The sequence below is a fragment of the Oncorhynchus mykiss genome, chromosome 2 (genome assembly GCF_013265735.2).
Source record: "Oncorhynchus mykiss isolate Arlee chromosome 2, USDA_OmykA_1.1, whole genome shotgun sequence".
NCBI lineage: Eukaryota > Metazoa > Chordata > Actinopteri > Salmoniformes > Salmonidae > Oncorhynchus > Oncorhynchus mykiss.
The window spans coordinates 70585938-70607302 of record NC_048566.1 but is presented as its reverse complement, the minus strand read 5'-3'; the positions used below and the strand labels follow the sequence as shown (position 1 = coordinate 70607302).

The window sequence follows — 21365 nt, the reverse complement described above, 5'->3', positions numbered from 1 at the left end:
TGGTAGAGAATGCTCAGGGATTAACTACTTGCTGAAGCAATAACAGTGACTAATAATGTAGAATCCAATTCTAAAGAGGTCACAAGCAGAAAGTGTGATGAACAGCATTGAAATGAAACTTTGATGAGAAAGCCTCAGTTAGATTTCTATCCTCTCATACTGAGAGAGAAGTTGTTGTTTTGCATTTGGTATCCATCTGTATTTCCACTTCCGGAGGTCAGATTTCCATTAATTTCCATGTCTGACAGGGTTTGATGGGCATGTGGTGACCTCAATAACACATCATTGAGAGTAGATTTGTTTTCCTTATGGCAGTGTACAGTATGTGTATGATTTTTTTATCCACACACCGGTGAGTGGCAGATGTGCTTGATTCATGCTCATCTGTTTGCACATTCAGTGTGTTTATTTAATGTGTCTTTGTGTTCTCTGTGCTCTTCATCATCTAGGCCGTGAGTCTCGCCTACCTCTATGAATAAAGGGGGAGGGCGTAGGCCCCAAATTGCAATTCAAATTTGACTTCCTTGACATGGGTAACATCTTTATTGCCTCCAAGCACAGCTATGAGACACTTAACCTTAGTTAAGAGATGCCCGGTAGTAATAATATACACAAACAGCTAAGGCCTAAAACACAAACAAATTGACACTTAAATACACTGAATAAGAATGACAGTGTTCTGCTATATACCGTGGATCCAGTTGTTCAGCTCACCACAACTGAGACTCATAACATACAGAGTCTCAGCTGTTACAAAGATGTAATACAAGAGCAGCTGTGAGAGGATCTCCTGTAATAAGACGTGGCTCACATCAAAATAAATCACACTACTGCTGCTGCTAGTCAGCAGATGCTTAATCATTGAATAATTGAAGTATAATTGTGATAACTGTTAGTCCTACAATAGAACAGCACCTGGCAGGCACTGTTTGAATTCACTGTTAGGTGAATTATTTAAAGTCTGCCTGCCCAGTCAGCCCCTTTAGTTTCTAGGGCATATGTGGCAGCCTTACTGTAATAACCCAACCCCCTGTGAAGACTGTTGGGTCATGTATTGCCAGATAATGTGTTTTACAGAATCATGTATTTTCAATGGCAGCAAACAACTGTAGATAAAACCATGCAATATACACACATTTCTACTGCAGTACACTTACAGTAGGCTAAATGGGAATTCTGATTTGATCAAATCTTATGCATTAGATAGAAAACAAATGGTCCTTGGTTAATCATTCTTACATTTACAGTAGATTGGTTTTCACTACAAGTATTCTCTCCCTGGTTCTCAGGTGCTGCTTCTATCCAATAAGGGTCTCATTGAGAGCGTGGCAGGCCCCAAGGGCGCCTTTAACCTGGTTCCTCCCGGCTCAGCGTTTGTCCAGTGTTTCTCCTTCAGCCCCACTAAGAGGATGGTTCCCCCTCAATCAATCAATCAAATATATTTTTTAAGTCCTTTTTACATCAGCCAATGTCACAAAGGGGTATACAGAAACCCAGCCGGAAACCCCAAACAGCAAGCAATACAGATGTAAGCACAGTGGCTTGGAAAAACTCCCTAGAAAGGCAGGAACCTAGGAAGAAACCTAGAGAGGAACCAGGCTCTGAGGGGTGGCCAGTCCTCTTCTGGCTGTGCCGAGTTGAGAATATAACAGAATATGGCCAAGATGTTAGATGACCAGCATAGATGACCAGCAGGGTCAAATAATAATAATATTCACAGTGGTTGTAGAGGGTGCAACAGGTCAGCACCTCAGGAGTAAATGTCAGTTGGATTTTCATAGCCATCCATTCAGAGTTAGAGACAGCAGGTGCGGTAGAGAGACAGAGTTGAAAAGAGCAGGTCCGGGTCAAGGTAGTATGTCCGGTGAACAGGTCAGGGTTCCACAGCCGCAGGCAGAACAGTTGAAACTGGAGCAGCATCATGACCAGGTGGACTGAGGACAGCAAGGAGTCACCAGGCCAGGTAGTCCTGGTGCATGGTCCCAGGGCTCAGATCCTCCTGGAGGGGAGGGAGAGGGAGAGAGAGAGAGAATTAGAGGGATCATACTTAAATTAACACAAGACACCGGATAAGGCAGGAGAAATACTCCAGATATAACAGACTGACACTAGCCCCCCGACACATAAACTATTGCAGCATAAATACTGGAGGCTGAGACAGGAGGGATCGGGAGACACAGTGGCCCCGTCTGACAATACCCCAGACAGGGCCAACCAGGCAGGATATAAAGGGATTTTTTCAAACCACCAACTTACTACCCTGAGACAAGGCTGAGTATAGCCCATGAAGATCTCCCCCACGGCACGAACCCGAGGGGGCAACCAAACCCGGACAGGAAGATCACGTCGGTGACTCAACCCACTCAAGTGACGCACCCTTCCCTGGGGCCTGTCACACTCTGGAGGTCTGCTTCTCCTCCAGCACCCTCGGGGTCTTCACTGAGGAGTTACTCTTCACCGTGGGGGATACCCTCCCTCACCCCATCACCTCGCTCATCCATCTCAACACAGTCCTTGACCTCTCCATCATTGTCTTGTTAGGGTCAGTACAGTACTTCCCCACCTTGGTAGATAAAACATTGGTGGGCATGTCCAGACACATCTATCACCCCAAACCTCAGCAGCTAGACTTTTCTCAAATGTAAATTTAGCAATGTAGAAAACACATGACCTACATTAATCAACCGAATGCTTCATCTCCTGAATTCTTACTCTCCCTGACTTGCCCATTTGATGAACACATTTCATACTCTAGGTTTGAGTAAATTATTCCCTAAAGGTTGTGTTTAAATTGTGCAAAGCAGAACAGTGGTGAAAATCCTTTTGCTTCCATAGCACACCTGCCAGTCTTGGCACCTCTCCCTGATTAAGATGTATTACTGCTGAGGAGTGCTGAGTGTAAGGATTACAGAATTACCCTTTCACACTGTCATCCAAGAAATTGACTGATCTTGTTTTGTTCTTCAGTTGTTTTATACTTGCCCAGCCCTGTGTTTTCCTTTAATTATTATGCATTGTCCAGTGACCTTCACATTTGCTAGTCAGCACAGATGTATTCTGTATTTCCTGGCACTTTTATTTATTTGAGGGGTTGTATAATGGACCCCACGTTTCACTTCAACGTCTCGGAGCTCAACTTTGAGGATGTGTCCTTCGGTGAGTTTTTCATTCATCCTCATCAATGCTGCCTGTTACTCATCGTTAGACGCTTGTGTTAGGCTTGGCGGCAGATTTATCAAACAGTGCATACCTACTGATTTGTGGTACTATTTACAGTATAAAGCACACACACCTCAATGAGAGACAGATGCAAGTCAATGAAATACATAGCCCAAAATATATAATTAGCTATGTGTATTGTCTTGCAATAATAGTCCCTTAAAAAACTGTTTTGGTGCACTTCTTGCAACAATTGCACACATTTTCTCACACTCCTCAATGCAAAGTTTTGCCTTTGGAGCTCTTAAAATACACACTATTCAACTATTGACTGGAACGAACTGCAAAAATCACTGAAGCTGGAGACTCATGTCTCCCTCACTAGCTTTAAGCGCCAGCTGTCAGAGCAGCTCACAGATCACTGCCCCTGTACATAGCCCATCTGTAATATAGCCCATCCAACTACCTCATCCCCATACAGTATTTATTTATTTATCTTGCTCCTTTGCACCCCAGTATTGCACATTCATCTTCTGCACATCAATCACTCCAGTGTTTAGTTGCTATATTGTAATTACTTCGCCACCATGGCCTATTTATTGCCTTTACCTCCCTCATCTAACCTCATTTGCACACACTGTAAATAGATTTTTTTCTACTGTATTATTGACTGTATGTTTGTTTATTCCATGTGTAACTCTGTTGTTGTATGTGTTGAACTGCTTTGCTTTATTCTTGGCCAGGTCAAAGTTTTAAATGAGAACTTGTTCTCAACTAGCCTACCTTAAATAAAGTATAATATTCAACCCTCCCAACAATTGTCCAGGTTGATACATTTTCTGTGAAATTATTTTGAGCAGGCCTTTATCTATCTCCAATATGACTTGTATATGGCTTACTAAACACGGAATCAACTAGGGTAGAACGCACGTTTCTCTTGTGATCAATAACAGCAAAGTTCTTTGCAGACAGATAATAAGTATGCTATGACACCCTTTTCATCTCACTGTTTATTTCCCTTACACAAACCCAACCTTTTTAAAGAAGACAGACAAATCAACCTCTTTAGAATGAATTGCCCTCTGGCATTGTAGCTGTATGTCTACCAGCATCACCAGCGCCTCCTAGGTTTCAGACCTCAGTTTGACAGAACCGGCCCACTGTGTTCACCCTGACACCCACCTCAGGAACCATGCGTCCTCAGGGACTTGTTGACATCAAGGTGTGTGAAATTAGCGGGGAGCATGACCAGGAAGTTACCTCCATTTTCTACTTGTTATAGATATTAAGCATTATCTGAAAACATACAGTATGTGAACATTATTCCAATGAAAAAGTGCTTATGTGCTCACTGTAGAAGATTATCATTTAACTCTGTTATTAATTGTGGACTGGTGGATCATGATGAGTCAGTTTGTTTTCCAATTTAGTGCTATATTGTGTGTTGTAGATTTTTCATTTGAGATTTTGAATAACCTAATAATTAAATGTATTCCCTCTAATCACAACGGCTTCAATCAATGATTGGCACTAAAGGGGCCAGACCTTAATTGTATTCAGCAGTGGAGTTGAATATTGAAAGAATCTGTTGCAGATAAATGCCTAGGAAGATGCCTTTCTCCCTGTGGCTCTGCAGAGCTTAGATTATTACATCAGCTTGCTCTGGCTGCCTCTGGGTACTAAGTGTATCTGTCATATGCTGGTCTTTTCCTATCAATGGGAGACTGTTTGGTCTTTTCCCATCACTGAGAGCTGTCAGGCGCTGCGGCGGGCAGATCAGGGGAATCTGTGCAGCTGTCTTGGACCCTTTGTATAGGGTGTCTCATGTCTGCTGCCTTCCTTCGGATGTCTGGAAAACTCTGCTTCGCTCTCCAGCCCAATGACCGCACAGCGGCACTCCCGGGCTCTAATGAGTTCTCTTACAAGAGCAGAATATATAGAAGAGGTCAGAGGGAGTCAAATATGCTAGAGGGAGGTAAGCTCTCACCTAGCAGAGGAAATGGGCTTTGGCTAACCTTTCACAGTATTGGAAGTTATTCATGGGTGGTGCAGAAATCTCCCCAGATACAGACACCGTGGAACATGCAGTGTACTCTCAGTGTAGTGTCTTCCTCTGATGACAGCCTTGACAGGTGTTAGAAGGTAGCGTAGTAGGTTTCTTCTGTATGTAATACAGAAAGTGTAAAGAAGACCAAAATGGAAGCATGATTGGAAAATGTTGTGATTTGATAACTAGGCAAAAGTCTGTGAATCAGTGTGAACTGGGAATATATTTGCCAAACGAGCACTTCTACTTCACAGAGATGCCAATGCCATGGCTATGCTTGTCTGTCTATATATGCTGTGTACCTCTATCTGCAGGTGACCCTGTGCTCCAACAGTGTGCAGCGCTACAGCCTGGCTCTAGTGTTGGATGCACAAGGAGTGGGAGAGGAGGTGCTGGCCCTACCCATCAATGCCAGGTTAGAGATCTACACCCAGGGTCAAAATACACCTCTTACAGTAAATGTCCTGATTTATGGTCAGAGGGCACTCATTTTAAAGCACCTCATTCAGAGCAGATGATCCCCTAGAGTCGATGTCAGCGCCCACCAGGAAATCTAATTAGCATAATACAAAAATCCCCACCAAAATCCATCTGTTTAAAATAGTGATGTCTGTTTGAAATAGAGATATCTGCTTGAAATAGAGATGTCTGTTTGAAATAGAGATATCTGTCAATTGCAGACTCCCCGAGCTACAGCGGTGTTTGTCAGAACATGAGACGTCCAAAAAATTCTCATGAAAATGTCTGTAGTGTCAGAACGATTTGGCCAACAAACTAATATGACCACTCCATGGAAAAGATGATTCTCACGAACATGATGGTGTTCTCTGTTTTGCTCTACGAAACCCACAAGCGTTACGGGACTCGTCTGAAGTCGGTACAGCCGATCTTCCAACTCCTGTCTGTAGCGTCCGTTGCACACTAATATGACACCTCCATTGAAAGGCGAGATGCCCACAAGTCTCACAAGACTCGTCTGAATGTAGCCCGGTACCAGTTTTAAAAAATTACGGAAGTACTGTATATATATGGAAATAGTTGAGTGACAATTTTTTGTTTGTTAAATGTGGGTCTTTCTTATATCTCCTAGATGTAGGATAGACACTGCTACTAGCAGTATGTGTGTGTAGCCTTGCATTTATAACCCTGGTCCATCTAAAGTCTTCTAATTCCATAGAACCTGCTCCTGTCCTGCATTGGGGAGGATGCGGTTGTCCATGTGATGACCACAGAGGTGGACTTTGGCACCATATCGGTTCTGACCGATGTCTCCAGAACATCGCAGCTCTCAAACCAGTCCCTGATACCAGCCCGCTTTGTGGCACAAATGGTGGGTCAAACTCTCTCTCTTTCTTCCAAGGGTAAACTATCTCTTCAACCTTTAGCTCTGTTTCCCTGCGTGCTCATTTTCTGTCTACATGCTGCCTCTGATTAATGTCTAACCTAATTGAGTGTGCAATTAATTAGTTAATTTGTTCAATGCTTTGTTAGCTTTCTAGATATCAGGCTGCCAGTGCAATCCAATCCCCAGTAACAGCTCATCAGACCTTTATATTTGCTCCATGGCCCTTCTTTTATTACCATGCTCCATCTGTCCTCCTACATTTTCAGTCTTGACCAATAGGGACAAATTAGAAGCATAACAATAATCATTTCATCATCTTCAATTATCTAACTATGCACCATTTTCGCTAAAGATGGGGCTTTGTTTACTCTGCCTCCAGTATTTTAGATAGTGTGTACTAACAGAGTAAAAGTGGGTTTATTCTATTAGACATGTACAATGTACATTGTGTCTAAGTGATAATGTCCGAGAAGCCGGTGTTTGGAGGATATATTGGCAAGGGTGCCAATATTAGGGTTATGGTAACTGTAGCATGGCAAACCATGCCAATATATCCTCCAAACACCAGCTTCGAAGGCATTATCACTTTTATACGGGTTACCAACATATTCAAATAATGATTGACATATTTTCATATTTTTTTTTATTTTGATTAATTTATTCATACTATTTCATCATTCCACAATATATAGTCCTGACACAAATCTAGGGTTGCTACTCAAGCTGGTTGGTCATTTGTTTTGTATCTATGGACATGACCCAGTCGTTCATACTAAATGTTCCATTGCCATACCGGCTGGCAACGTTCTTATTCCTTGCTTGCTAGTTAGCCAACTACATCTAACTTACAGTCACGTCAAATGTCAAAAAGAATAGCAACAGTAGCTGCATTTGCATTTGTTTAAGCTGTTTTCTAGTGACGTTTATTTGGATACATTCATAACAATGAGCTAATGAGGCACGATTTCGCCTGACATAGAAAATGTGCTCTCGTCAGGTCACTGTTGTTCAGAGGAGCTAGCCAACAACACCGCTAACACAATCACTTCAAATACTGAAGCTGTAAAGACTGCAAACTAGCTGATTTGTTTTGTTTGACCTTTTTTCAATTGACATTTCTTTGTATATATACATAAAAATGATGCCAGCTGATTCATGATTTCGGCTGGCTGAGAAATGCTGCCTGCCTCGTCCCGACTCCCGACCCCTACACGTTCATTACTATGGGACAGCTGGAGATCGAATTTGAATATTGAAACAATGTTGCAAATGTCGGAGAGACAGACAACAAGGTTTATACAAATCTCTGCTGTTGAAAACTAAATATTAGTCTAAAAGAAATGGGAGATAATATCTAGATGCTTTTCATAGTGGAGATCAAGTTTATAAATTGCCTGGCTGGGCTGATGAGACAGTGGATTGCGTAGTCAGATGGAAGAGAGTAAATAGGCATTTTAAAATCATAGATTTAGCCAGTGGTATCTTGTGGAATAGACACCGGCTGGAATGTGCTTTTAACCAATCAGCATTCAGGATTAGACGCACCCGTTGTATAATATTAATTAATGCACTGTGCATAGTGTTCTTCCCTCTGTTTCTATTTCTGTTTCATGCCTCTCACATTAACCAGCGCTGCCTTGAATCCCTTTGGTGCAAAACAACCTAGTGATTGGTACCCTGCTATGCTGGGACCTTGAAGTACTGCAGTCTACAGACAAACGCAAAGACGCACGTACACTCACCCACACACACACACACACACACACACACACACACACACACACACACACACACACACACACACACACACACACACACACACACACACACACACTGTCTTGTATTGCACTTAAATATTTAAAGTGCAGTGCTGAGGAAATACTTCTGACACTCTTTTCACCTCTAAGGCTAAAGAGCTGTGCGTTGATAAGGCAGGATTTTTACTAAGCATTTTCAAGCATCAATCGATGGTCATTCTTCTAGAATGACAGAGTCGCTCGAAACTTGATGGCAAAAGAATGTAAAACATTTAAAAACAAAGCATACTTTCAATTTATATTTTAGCATTAGTATATTCTTGCCCAATGTTTTGAGCTGCTGCACTCCGGAAGGAGATTAATGGTCGCACTGTTCAGTAAGAATAAGAGCATATTTCACTCCATCGGCCATCGGGCTGCTGAACAGTTGGACAGTAGGCCGCAGAGACTTTCAATATGTGGAGATGTAAATTTGTGACGTGTGTACGAACTTTTCCGTACTGCATGTAATACATTGTGTTGTGTTTGTGCATCTGTCTGCTGACGTCACAGAATGAGTTTGCATGTAAATGGACAATAAAGTACACTGCTCAAAAAAATAAAGGGAACACTAAAAATAACACATCCTAGATCTGAACGAATTAAATATTCTTATTAAACACTTTTTTTCTTTACATAGTTGAATGTGCTGACAACAAAATCACACAAACATTTTCAATGGAAATCACATTTATCAACCCATGGAGGTCTGGATTTGGAGTCACACTCAAAATTAAAGTGGAAAACCACACTACAAGCTGATCCAACTTTGATGTAATGTCCTTAAAACATGTCAAAATGAGGCTCAGTAGTGTGTGTGGCCTCCACGTGCCTGTATGACCTCCTTACAATGCCTGGGCATGCTCCTGATGAGGTGGCGGATGGTCTCCTGAGGGATCTCCTCCCAGACCTGGACTAAAGCATCCGCCAACTCCTGGACAGTCTGTGGTGCAACGTGGCGTTGGTGGATGGAGCGAGACATGATGTCCCAGATGTGCTCAATTGGATTCAGGTCTGGGGAACGGGTGGGCCAGTCCATAGCATCAATGCCTTCCTCTTGCAGGAACTGCTGACACACTCCAGCCACATGAGGTCTAGCATTGTCTTGCATTAGGAGGAACCCAGGGCCAACCGCACCAGCATATGGTCTCACAAGGGGTCTGAGGATCTCATCTCGGTACCTAATGGCAGTCAGGCTAGCACATGGAGGGCTGTGCGGCCCCCCAAAGAAATGCCACCCTACACCATGACTGACCCGGTCATGCTGGAGGATGTTGCAGGCAGCAGAACGTTCTCCACGGCATCTCCAGACTCTGTCACGTCTGTCACATGCTCAGTGTGAACCTGCTTTCATCTGTGAAGAGCACAGGGCGCCAGTGGCGAATTTGCCAATCTTGGTGTTCTCTGGCAAATGCCAAACGTCCTGCACGGTGTTGGGCTGTAAGTACAACCCCCACCTGTGGACGTCGGGCCCTCATACCACGCTCATGGAGTCTGTTTCTGACTGTTTGAGCAGACACATGCACATTTGTGGCCTGCTGGAGGTCATTTTGCAGGGCTCTGGCAGTGCTCCTCCTGCTCCTCCTTGCACAAAGGCGGAGGTAGCGGTCCTGCTGCTGGGTTGTTGCCCTCCTACGGCCTCCTCCACGTCTCCTGATGTACTGGCCTGTCTCCTGGTAGCGCCTCCATGCTCTGGACACTACGCTGACAGGCACAGCAAACCTTCTTGCCACAGCTCGCATTGATGTTCCATCCTGGATGAGCTGCACTACCTGAGCCACTTGTGTGGGTTCTAGACTCCGTCTCATGCTACCACTAGAGTGAAAGCACCGCCAGCATTCAAAGTGACCAAAACATCAGCCAGGAAGCATAGGAACTGAGAAGTGGTCTGTGGTCTCCACCTGCAGAACCACTCCTTTATTGGGGGTGTCTTGCTAATTGCCTATAATTTCCACCTGTTGTCTATTCCATTTGCACAACAGCATGTGAAATGTATTGTCAATCAGTGTTGCTTCCTGAGTGGACAGTTTGATTTCACAGAAGTGTGATTGACTTGGAGTTACATTGTGTTGTTTAAGTGTTCCCTTTATTATTTTGAGCAGTGTATATTGTATTGTATGATGGCCCTATCAAATCTACTATTTGGGGTCTTAGCTACTGAGTTCTACGGTGGTTTTCATTTTAAACCTCCTTGACATGCCATGGTTCAAAGCCATACATTTTATTAAACCTCTGTAATGCAAGTCTGATCTGATTATTGACATTTCAGCTGGCTTGTTCTTCACACCCCTACATGATCACCTTTGTATCAACCAGCAGCTTAGCTCTCACCAGAGATGGCACATAAAGCCTGAGAAAGTGATCTATGACTCTCAGATGAATCCCAAAGTCACACACTGCTCATGTGGATGGTTACCATGTGTCTTTTAAGTGAGGTGTAGTGGCTGAAATCCTCAATTGCTGTTTACTCCCCTTTCTCTGCAAGGCCTTCTGTAATGAGCTGACATCCCACTTTGATCTACAAGTGAGAATGAAGTACACTGTACAGAGTCTATATTAGAATATATGAAATGTGACTACACATGTTCCTTTGACTAGACATAGAAATCTGCCCTACTTCTGTCTCACAGGGTAGCAGAATATACTTATATCTTCAAGTTAATGTACAGATGAACAAGATACCGATATCCAACAGACTTTGGGGCCTATGATTAATCCCTCTAAAGTATCAGATTATGCATTTATTGTGAGTAAAGAAGTCTGTGTGACTCAGTAACTTCCAGTAGCCATAAAGTTCAGCTAGTGATAATGTTGTTGATGGTGATTAATCAGGAGCTATGATCCATGATCGGTTGGTTCTACATGACTGCTTGTAACATCAAGAGCATCTCCTGTCGCCAGCAGACCATGCTCTGTTCAATAAGGTCCCCTCCACACTCGAACACACACTGAAACTCCAATTAAATCCAACTCATTGCATAGCCAATGTCAGCGCAAGGAAGTTGTAAAAAAGTGAGTATTTCTGCCCTTGTAGACTAGAGAGTTTGTTACAGAAGTGTAGTGCCTGTGCCTCTCTGCCATCACCTTTCCCCTACATACACGGAGCTCAATAATGTCTTTGGTTGGTTGTGGTTCTGAAGAAGACATCATGATGGCAGTCAAATGTGATGATTATGCTTAGTCCATGGAAGCATCCATGGATGAGCCCTCCAGTGTGGTGGTGAGAAAATAAAGTATTATCAATCAGAGAGCCTACTGCAGTGTCACAGCGCTGGATTCCATCTGAAAATCCCCATTAAAACTTTATGTGCAACAAATCAATCAGGAAGCTGCTGCATGGAAAATTGATTTTAAATCCTCTTTCAGCTAATAGTTAAGATATATTGAGAGCTACTGGTGCACTTTGGTCTTATCTGCTGATGTGAACAAGGCTGAAGATGTAGTGGTAGAGAAGATGAATGTCTGTTTCCTTTTTAGATGATTTCCTTGTTGAATCTAAATCAATCAGAAATCTAGAATGGAGTAGTATATAATGGGGAATTCTTCTGCTGTTTTTTCTTTAGATGAAGATTCTGTTTTCAAGCTGAATTAGATTGTACAGTACATCTAATAGGGCGAAAGCAAGCTGAATCCTCTGTATCAATCCTGGTATCTATAGCAACACAGCTTTTGGGCCCTGGATCTGATAAAACCCCAGCCTGTCTGTGATTGCTTCAATTAGCAGCTTTACACTCTCTGTAAAACTGATAGACGAGTAGTGAGCTTCCCCACTGCAGCCTTCCTCTGCCTCCACCAGGCTCCCAAAAGGCCCACAGATAAGACAATATTAGTAGGGAAGAGACTGGAGGGAGCCCGGACCTGATATCACAACATTATCTCTCATTATAAAACAGTGCTTGGTCCAAGAGACAGATAAGGTTCTGATGAAGGAGTCAAATTGCTTCGTGTGTGGTGCCCTTATTTTATTTCTTGGTTAATCGAAAGCACTCAGACCCTCTGTAAGAATTGCCCAAACACAGAATTTTATAGAACATATGATCTTTATGGGCCCAAACATGTTGTTACCTTTGGCCAACCTCCTGGATGTTTGACTAACCTGAGAATGTTTATTGAACATCACAGACATACTCTTACAAAGCCCTGAATGAATCTATCATACATTATACAGGTAGATTGAATTTGGTCCCATGTGGCTCAGTTTGAAGAGCTTGGCACTTGCAATGCCAGGGTTGTCGGTTCGATTCACACTGGGAGCCAGTATGAACATGTATGCACTCACTACTAAGTCACTCTGGATAAGAGCGTCTGCTAAATTGTATTATGTATTCTGTATTTTGGCTTACGGTATTATACAGTATGGTTAAACTGGAAGTACTACACCTATTACCTAGTGATTCTATGTCTTTTACTACATCAGATGTAAACACCTATGTAACAGAAGGCCACTGTTTTTTTCCAGGTTCGCAGCAGGTGGCGGGTGGAGCCCAGTGAGGGAGAGGTTCCACCCCAGGGGAAGCTGGAGCTGAGGCTGGTCCCTCACCTAGATGACAATCAATCAAATGCATTTATAAAGCCCTTTTTGCATCAGCAGATGTCACAAAGTGCTATAGAGAAACCTGGCCTAAAACAGCAAGCAATTTTTTTATTATCTTTATTTAACTAGGCAAGTCAGTGAAGAACAAATTCTTATTTTCAATGACGGCCTAGGAACAGTGGGTTAACTGCCTGTTCAGGGGTAGAACGACAGATTTGTACCTTGTCAGCTCGGGGGTTTGAACTTGCAACCGCCCAGTTACTAGTCCAATGCTCTAACCGCTAGGCTACGCTGCCGCTGCCGCAATGCAGCTGTAGAAGCACGGTGGCAAAGAGAAACTCCCTAGAAAAGGCAGGAACCTAGGAAGAAACCTAGAGAGGAACCAGACTCTGAGGGGTGGCCAGTCTTCTTCTTCTCTTCTGTGCCTGGTGGAGATTTTAAGAGAATATCTGAGCATTTAAGGCCAGATTGTTCTTCAAGATTTTTGAAACGTTAGATAACCAGCAGGGTCAAATAATAACCATAGTGGTTGTAGAGGGTGCACTTCCAGGACAAGCTGTACCTCTCCATCCAGGATAATGAAACACACCATCCTTCTCTCTGCCAATGGCAAGGGCACTACCATTGTCACCAACCGTCCTTTTGTCCCCAGTCTGGACCTGGGGGCACATTTCAGGTACAGGCAGGGAGTGTGTACATATGTGCATACTTTACATATTCAATCAAATCAGTCATTCAAATCCCATTCAAATCCACCAGTCATTCAATTATTTCCCTGAAAGCTTGTTTTCTGTCCTCTGCTCCCCAGCTCTGGTCCATATCAGTACTGTTTTAGAGTGACCAACTGAGGTCAGCCCTCCCACCAGCTTTACTGGAACACAGAGGGGTACCCCCAGAGCCCCCCCCCCCCCCCCCGCCCACCAACACAACCAGGGAGGAAAAGAGTTGCAACTCCCTGGTTCCCCCAGCAGTAGATGGGCCGTTCTTCAGACTGCATCCCAAACGCATGGAGCTCGCCACGAGACACACTGCTGACATGTTGCTGGAGGGCTTCTCTGACTCTCCCAAGGTGGGAACATGTGACAATGGTGGCAAACAGTCCTCTGTCAGACACAACTTAGATAGTAAGTTGAGATCTAGAAACATAGAATCATGAGAGCACCAGCTGTTTCGGACAACTGGGTTATCATGCTCTCCATAGCCAATGTGAGCAAGACCTTTTAAACAGGTTAACATTCACAAGGCCGTGGGGCCAGACGGATTAACAGGATGTGTACTTAGAGCATGTGCAGACCAACTGGCAAGTGTTTTCACTGACATTTCAAACTCTTCCTGACAAAGTCTCTAATACCTACATGTTTCAAGCAGACCAACATAGTCCCTGTGCCCAAGAAAGCAAAGGTAACCTGCCTAAATGACTACGCCCCATAACACACTTCGAAAGGCTGGTTATGGCTCACGTCAACACCATCACCCCGGAAACTCTAGACCCATTCCAATTCGCATACCGTTCCAACAGATCCACAGATGACGCAATCTCAATTGCACTTAATACTGCCCTTTCCCACCTGGACAAAAGGAACACCTATGTGAGAATGCTTTTCATTGACTGCAGCTCAGTGTTCACCACCATAGTACCCACAAAGCTCATCAATAAGCTAAGGACCATGGGACTAAACACTTCCCTCTGCAACTGGATCCTGAACTTCCTGACAGGCCGCACCCCCAGGTGGTGAGGGTAGGCAACAGATCTGCCACGCTGATCCTCGACACGGGGGCCCCTCAGGGGTGTGTACTTAGTCCCCTCTTGTACTCCCTGCTCATCCACTAATAAGTGGCCAAGCACGACTCCAAGAGAGCCTATAGGGAGGAGGTCAGAGACCTGGCAGTGTGGTGCCAGGAAAACAACCTCTCCCTCAATGTGAGCAAGACAAAGGAGATGATCGTGGACTACAGGAAAAGGAGGGCCGAACACACCCCCAATCACATCGACGGGGCTCTAGTGGAGCTGATCGAGAGTTTCAAGTTACAAACTATCATGGTCAAAACACACCAAGAAAATTGTGAAGAGGGCACGACAATGCCTTTTCCCCTCAGGAGACTGAAAAGATTCGGCATGGGTCCCCAGATCCTCAAAAAGTTCTACAGCTGCAACATTGAGAGCATCCTGACCGGTTGCATCACGACCTGGTATTACAACTGCTCGGCTTCCGACCGTAAGGCGCTACAGAGGGTAGTGCGAACTGCCCAGTACATCACTGGGGCCAAGCTTCCTGCCATCCAGGACCTATATACTAGACGGTGTCAGAGGAAGGCCCCAAAAAAACGGTCAAAGACTCCAGTCATAGACTGTTCTCTCTGCTAATGCATGGCAAGCGGTATCGGAGCTCAAGGTCTAGGTCTAAAAGGCTCCTCAACAGCTTCTACCCCCAAGCCATACAACTGCTGAACAATTATCAAATGGCAACCCGGACTATTTGCATTGACACCCCCACCCCTTTGTTTTTACACATGCTGCTACTCGCTGTTTATTATTAATGCATAGTCACTTTACCCCTACCAACATGTAGAAATTACCTTGACTAATCTATACCCCCACACATTGACTCGGTACCAGTACCCGCAGTCTATACAAAATGTAGCCTCATTATTGTTATTTTATTGTGTTACTTTTTCATTTATTTTTTATTTTAGTAGATATTTTCTTAACTCTATTTTCTTAAAACGGAATTGTTGGTTAAGGGCGTGTAAGTAAGCATTTCACGGTAATACAACACATGTTGTATTCGGTGCATGTGACAAATAACATTTGATTTGATACACTCCTTCAAGCAACAGATATGGCTGCCTTTACACAGCCAGACCAATTCTGATATTTTTTCAACGTATTGGTCTTCTGACCAATCGCATCTTTTCAAATATTTTTCAGAGCTGATCTGATTGGTCAGAATACCAAATAGTGAAAAAAAGATCAGAATTGGGCTGCCTGTGTTAACAGTCTTTGTTCGTCAATGACAGTCTGTGCATTTTGGATAAGTTATTATGTGTTACAAGGGAAAAAAAATGTCAACACCGACTGCATTGGTCTTCGTCAGCACCCACAGTTGTTGGACTTTGAATAAATTATTCAATTTTATTCGCAAAACTAAACAGTCTTTGTTCGTTAATGACAGTCTGTGCATATTGGATAATTTATTATGTGTTACGAGGGAAAAAAAATTGACACCGACTGCGTTGGTCTTCGTCAGCACCCACAATTGTTGGACTTTGAATAAATTATTCAATTTCATTCGCAAAACGAATTGTGTATGTTTCACCTCATTGGACTAACTTTATGGATTCGTTTTTATGTTCAGCCAAACCAGTTCATTTTAGTGTACCATTACCAGTGTTTAATAATAGTATTCACAGCTGGTTATTGATATTCGCTAACATTTGGACAAACGTGAATTACAGTAATTGCGTTCTTAGCTAGCATTTCAGATAATGACACAGGGGGCTCAAGGTTGAATACTACATAGATAAAGGTGTTTAAAGCCCCCTTCATCTGACCATAGTCACACTGCACAGGACTGGGTATTGACTTCCTCTCTGGGGTATTACTGGGATGCATTTCTCCTTGAGTCCTTATTGATTGAATGGTGAACAGGAGAAGGAAAGAAGCGAGAACCAGAGGTAAGCCCATGCCACTGCAGCCTCTGCTGATCCCCTATATCTTTGAATGGCAATTGTAGGATTGTATTTCAGGAAATCCCAAGCAAAGCAGAGCATGGCTGTATCTCAGAAAAGCTTTGGCAGGGCAGGACAGGGCTGTATTTCTGTTGGGTAGTTATAGGAAACTGTCACATTTATACCTACACAAGGTCAAAATCTGAGCTTCAGTGCAGAATTGCATATAACGGTATAAATGTTGTCTTGAGCTAACTGAATGTGTGTACTGAATACCTGTGTTTCTAACCCAGGTGGTGTTGAGAGAGGCTGGTGTGTCACGCCATGCTAGGTCACCAGAGTGGGAAGGAGCTCAGCACCTGTCTTGGACATCTCCTCCCAGCAGCTCAGCTTCTTAGTGGAGAAGGTACAGTATGCAACACCAATCACCAATCACCCACAGCCTAAAACCTACTGCCTCTCTGCTCACACCTTACATAACAGAAACAAGCATCGGTGCAAGTTCATGGAAGCCTTAGTGCATGGAAATCATCTCATAAGTTTCTACAATCATGGTGCAGCAATCCATGCCCAATGACACACATTTCATAGTGCTTGAAAAACTAGACCTCACATCAGTCATTTGTTCATTGAAGGCATTCATTGTGCAGCAGATCAGTGGCTGGGTTGAGACACTGTGTTTTTTCGATGTTCTACAGCTCCAGTGTCAGAAGTGCTTTGCATGCTCTGTGAAGCTGGATCTCAGTGATTATCTCCTACCTCCTAAGCAAATTACACTGTACACTTCTGCACCAGTTTGTTCCTGATTTATGATGTGGAGATGGCAATGGTTCTGGCAGAGCACAACAGCTTTGCCCCAGATTCTAGTAACCAATAATCAGTGTTGATTTTAGCATGTAAATCTTGGTGGGGCAAACAAAAAAATGTGGGATGCATGTGTAACAGTTTAGCTTCCGTCCCTCTCCTCGCCCCTACCTGGGCTCGAACCAGGGACCCTCTGCACACACCAACAACTGACACCCACAAAGCATCGTTACCCATTGCTCCACAAAAGCCTCAGGCCTTGCAGAGCAAGGGGAACAACTACTTCAAGGTCTCAGTGCGAGTGACGTCACCAATTGAAACGCTATTAGCGCAAACCACGCTAACCATTTCACATCGGTTACACTCACCCCCCTTTTGACCTCCTCCTTTTCCGCAGCAACCAGTGATCCGGGTCAACAGCATCAATGTAACAGTTTAGCTTCCGTCCCTCTCCTCGCCCCTACCTAGGCTCGAACCAAGGACCAACTGCACACACCAACAACTGACACCCACAAAGCATCGTTACCCATCGCTCCACAAAAGCCACAGCTGTCATGTACTGTCATGTTGTGTCTTGTCTCTGTCCTTTCCCTTCACCCTGTCTCCCTCTGCTGGTCGTTGTTAGGTTACCTTTCCACCCCCTCTTTCCCCCAGCTGTGCCTTGTCTCCTCCTAACCACCTCGTCACCCCTTTTCCCACCTGTTCCCTTTTTCCCTCTGATTAGTCCCCTATATCTCTCTCTGTTTTTGTTCCTGTCCTTGTCGGATTCTTGTTTGTTGTGTTTCATGCCTGAACCAGACTGTCGTCATGTTTGCTGTAACCTTGTCTTGTCCTGTCGGAATCTGCCGGTCCGTCTGAGCCTACCTATGTTTGGTAATTAAAGAAGCTCTGTTTAAGTTAATTCGCTTTTGGGTCCTCATTCACGCACCGTAACAGAAGAATCCGACCAAGAATGGACCCAGCGACTTCGGATCCTCTCCACTCAGCCGTCGGGATCCAGGGAGCGATGCTAGGCAGACACGAGCAGGAAGTGTCTGCTGCTCGACATGCCGTTGAGACCCTGGCCACCCAAGTCTCCAACCTCACAGAACAGGTTCACCATCTCCGCCTCGATCCACCGGCCACTTCCAGGGCTTTCGAATCTCCGGAGCCCAGAATCAATAACCCGCCGTGTTACTCTGGGGAGCCCACTGAATGCCGCTCGTTCCTCACCCAGTGTGATATTGTGTTTTCTCTCCAGCCCAACACTTACTCCAGGAGCACTGCTCGTGTCGCCTACGTCATATCTCTCCTTATTGGACGGGCTCGTGAGTGGGGCACGGCAATCTGGGAGGCAAGGGCTGAGTGTACTAACCAGTATCAGGACTTTAAGGAGGAGATGATACGGGTTTTTGATCGATCTGTTTTTGGGGAGGAGGCTTCCAGGGCCCTGTCTTCCCTATGTCAAGGCAATCGATCCATAACAGACTACTCTATTGAGTTTCGCACTCTTGCTGTCTCCAGTGGCTGGAACGAGCCGGCCTTGCTCGCTTGTCTTCTGGAGGGTCTCCGCGCAGAGGTAAAGGATGAGATTCTCTCCCGGGAGGTTCCTTCCAGCGTGGATTCCTTGATTGAACTCGCTATTCGCATTGAGCGACGGGTTGATCTTCGTCACCGAGCTCGTGGAAAGGAGCTCGCGCTCTCCGTCGCCCCCCTCTCCGCATCACTACCATCTTCCTCTGCCGGCTCGGGTGCTGAGCCCATGCAGCTGGGAGGTATCCGCATCTCGACTAAGGAGAGGGAACGGAGAATCACCAACCGCCTCTGTCTCTATTGCGGTTCCGCTGGTCATTTTGTCACTTCATGTCCAGTAAAAGGCCAGAGCTCGTCAGTAAGCGGAGGGCTACTGGTGAGCGCTACTACTCCTGTCTCTCCTTCAAGATCCTGCACTACCTTGTCGGTCCATCTACGCTGGACCGGTTCGTCAGCTTCCTGCAGTGCCTTAATAGACTCTGGGGCGGAGGGCTGTTTTATGGACGAGACCTGGGCTCGGGAACATGACATTCCTCTCAGACAGTTAAAGGAGCCCACGGCCTTGTTCGCCCTGGATGGTAGTCCTCTCCCCAGGATTCAGCGTGAGACGCTACCTTTAACCCTCACTGTTTCTGGTAATCATAGTGAAACCATTTCTTTTTTAATTTTTCGTTCACCTTTTACACCTGTTGTTTTGGGCCATCCCTGGCTAGTTTGTCATAATCCTTCCATTAATTGGTCTAGTAATTCTATCCTCTCCTGGAACGTCTCTTGTCATGTGAAATGTTTAATGTCTGCTATCCCTCCTGTTTCCTCTGTCTCTTCTTCACAGGAGGAGCCTGGTGATTTGACAGGGGTGCCGGAGGAATATCACGATCTGCGCACGGTGTTCAGTCGGTCCAGGGCCACCTCTCTTCCTCCACACCGGTCGTATGATTGTAGTATTGATCTCCTTCCGGGAACCACCCCCCCCCGGGGTAGACTATACTCTCTGTCGGCTCCCGAACGTAAGGCTCTCGAAGATTATTTGTCTGTAGCTCTTGACGCCGGTACCATAGTCCCCTCCTCCTCTCCCGCCGGAGCGGGGTTTTTTTTTGTCAAGAAGAAGGACGGGTCTCTGCGCCCCTGCATAGATTATCGAGGGCTGAATGACATAACAGTGAAGAATCGTTATCCGCTTCCTCTTATGTCTTCAGCCTTCGAGATCCTGCAGGGAGCCAGGTTTTTCACTAAGTTGGACCTTCGTAACGCTTACCATCTCGTGCGCATCAGGGAGGGGGACGAGTGGAAGACGGCGTTTAACACTCCGTTAGGGCACTTTGAATACCGGGTTCTTCCTTTCGGCCTCGCTAACGCTCCAGCTGTCTTTCAGGCATTAGTCAATGATGTCCTGAGAGACATGCTGAACATCTTTGTTTTCGTTTACCTTGACGATATCCTGATTTTTTCACCGTCACTCCAGATTCATGTTCAGCACGTTCGACGTGTCCTCCAGCGCCTTTTAGAGAATTGTCTTTTTGTGAAGGCTGAGAAGTGCACTTTTCATGCCTCCTCCGTCACATTTCTCGGTTCTGTTATTTCCGCTGAAGGCATTAAGATGGATCCCGCTAAGGTCCAAGCTGTCATTGATTGGCCCGTCCCTAAGTCACGCGTCGAGCTGCAGCGCTTTCTCGGCTTCGCGAACTTCTATCGTCGTTTCATCCGTAATTTCGGTCAGGTGGCAGCTCCTCTCACAGCCCTTACTTCTGTCAAGACGTGCTTTAAGTGGTCCGTTTCCGCCCAGGGAGCTTTTGATCTCCTCAAGAATCGTTTTACATCCGCTCCTATCCTTGTTACACCTGACGTCTCTAGACAGTTCGTTGTCGAGGTTGACGCGTCAGAGGTGGGCGTGGGAGCCATTCTTTCTCAGCGCTCCCTCTCTGACGACAAGGTCCACCCATGCGCGTATTTTTCTCATCGCCTGTCGCCGTCGGAACGTAACTATGATGTGGGTAACCGCGAACTGCTCGCCATCCGGTTAGCCCTAGGCGAATGGCGACAGTGGTTGGAGGGGGCGACCGTTCCTTTTGTCGTTTGGACTGACCATAGGAACCTTGAGTACATCCGTTCTGCCAAACGACTTAATGCGCGTCAGGCGCGTTGGGCGCTGTTTTTCGCTCGTTTCGAGTTCGTGATTTCTTATCGTCCGGGCTCTAAGAACACCAAGCCTGATGCTTTGTCTCGTCTCTTCAGTTCTTCAGTAGCCTCCACTGACCCCGAGGGGATTCTCCCTGAGGGGCGTGTTGTCGGGTTGACTGTCTGGGGAATTGAGAGGCAGGTAAAACAAGCGCTCACTCACACTCCGTCGCCGCGCGCTTGTCCTAGGAACCTTCTTTTCGTTCCCGTTCCTACTCGTCTGGCCGTTCTTCAGTGGGCTCACTCTGCCAAGTTAGCCGGCCACCCTGGCGTTCGGGGTACGCTTGCTTCCATTCGCCAGCGTTTTTGGTGGCCCACCCGGGA

At 45.3% G+C, this 21365-nt stretch overlaps 1 pseudogene; it reads left to right on the top strand.

Annotated features, from left to right (window-relative positions):
• The window catches only part of LOC110501848, a 90325-nt pseudogene that overhangs the window by 35285 nt on the left and 33675 nt on the right, over positions 1–21365 (top strand).